Below are 2,099 nucleotides of genomic sequence, written 5' to 3' on the forward strand. Positions count from 1 at the left end.
CATAGTTTGGTTATCCATTCCTCAGCTGATGGACACCTAGGTTGTTTCCGTCTTTTGGCTATTGTAAATAGTGCTGTGATGAACATGGGTGTGCATATGTCTGTTCTTGTCATGGCTCTTACTTCTTTAGGATGTATATCTAGTAATGGAAAGGCTGGGTCAAATGGTATTTCTAATTCCAACTTTTTAAGGAATCACCATTGGCTGATTTTTGGAAGTAGATCCCCAGGCCCTTCTTCCTAGTCCATTTAACCTGGAAGCTCCACTGAAGCCTGGTCAGCATCATAACAACACACAAAGCTTCACTGACAGGGGGATAGTGGCTGTGTATGAGGTGCACTCGCTGGAATGGAACCCAGGTCTCCCACATAGCAGGTGAGAATTCTACTACTGAACTACCACTGCCCCACCACTGATTTGAGATACTCTAATTAAGGGCCATCCCTCTGTATCCCACAATCAGAAGTTTATTTCCTGATTTACTCCCATGGCTTTACTCCAAAAACTCCACCCACATCCATGCTCTAGAGCATGTACTCTTTGTCCAGCATAGTTCTAGGACAGAGGATTCAGTGGTAGCCAAAGCTGACTTGGTCTATGTTGCCCTCATGGAATGTAGAGCTGGGAGGTAGACAATAAACAGGTAAACAAGTTAATGTCACCTAATGATAGGTGCTTTGAAAGAAACACATGTTTAGGTCTTTCCTGAGAAAGCAGTATTCATGTGCTAAGATCTGAATGTCTAAAGGAGCCAGTTGTGTGAGGACTCAAGGAAAAAGTCTCCTAGGCAGCGTACTGCAAACACAAAGTCCCTGAAGTGTGAATCAGAATAATAAGTTTGAAGCAAAGAAGAATGGATAAAATCAAAGACCCATGGAAACAATTAGTCCAAGGGACTAGTGGACCATGCAAACCTCAGCCTACCTGTCCCTGAGACTAGAAGAACTAGATGGTGCTCAGCTACCACTGTCAACCACTCAGTGTAGGAGATCCTGGATAGAGTGGGAGAAAAATGTGGAACTAAACTCAAAATCACACAAAAGACCAGGCTTACTGGTCTTACAGAGACTGGTGTAACTCTTGAGATTATGGTTCCTAGTCACCCTTCAGGCCTAGAATTGAACACACTCCTGTGGCTTCCAGACAAACAATAGACAGGCATATAAAGTAAACATTTACACCAGATAGATACACTCCTTAGAACAATCAATCATGGAGCATCAGAAGGGCAGTATTTGCACAGATAGATAGCTTAGAGGGCAGGAATGCATAGAAAGGACACAGAGAAATGGTAACCACAGGGAGGAAGTGGGAAGAGAGCTGTTACTTTATGGGGATTGCAATCAACATCATGAAACAAATGTGTAAGAACTGCTGTGCAGAAAATGAATTTGCTCTGCAAACTTTCACCCAAATCACAATTTAAAAAAAAAAAAAAGAAAAAGAAAAAGTCAGAATAATAAGTTTGAGGATTCAGAATAATGAGCTAGCCATAATGAGGTCAGAGAGGTGGTAGGGGCTAGATCACACAGGGCCTTATAGGCTATGGTAAAGAGCTTGGATTCTATTGTAAGAACAATAAGAGGCCAACAGAGGGTTTTGAGCAGGGGAATGATAGGATCTGATTTACTTTTTAAAAAGATTTCCTGGCAGTTCTAATAAGACTGCATTGCAGAGGGGCACCAGTAAAGTCAGGAAGACCAGTGAAAAGGTCATTGCAGTGATCCAGTGAGAGATGAGATGAGAAACTGAAGGCCTATGTTACAGGTAAAGTCTATTACCAACTACAGATCTCTGAGTAGCTGTCATTTTCCACCTGATACTGCAATTGACTTTCTGCTAGGCTAGGAGAGTCCTGAGGCTAGGTTACCCCTGTCGTGTTGTTGTTATTTGCTGTCAAGTCGGACCCAACTCAAAACGACCCTTCCTTGGATTTCCAAGGCAGTATCACTACGGAATTAGATTGCCCAACCTTCCTTCTGAGGAGTGGCTGGTGGGTTTGAATCGCCAGCCTTCTAGTTAGCAGTCAAGTGCTTTAAGTTATCCCTAGAACCAAGAAATTTATTTATTTATTTATTTATTTTAATTGTGATTTGGGT

The sequence above is a fragment of the Orycteropus afer genome, unplaced genomic scaffold (genome assembly GCF_000298275.1).
Source record: "Orycteropus afer afer isolate SDZICR_OR568_19922 unplaced genomic scaffold, OryAfe1.0 scaffold00366, whole genome shotgun sequence".
Taxonomy (NCBI): Eukaryota; Metazoa; Chordata; class Mammalia; order Tubulidentata; family Orycteropodidae; genus Orycteropus; species Orycteropus afer.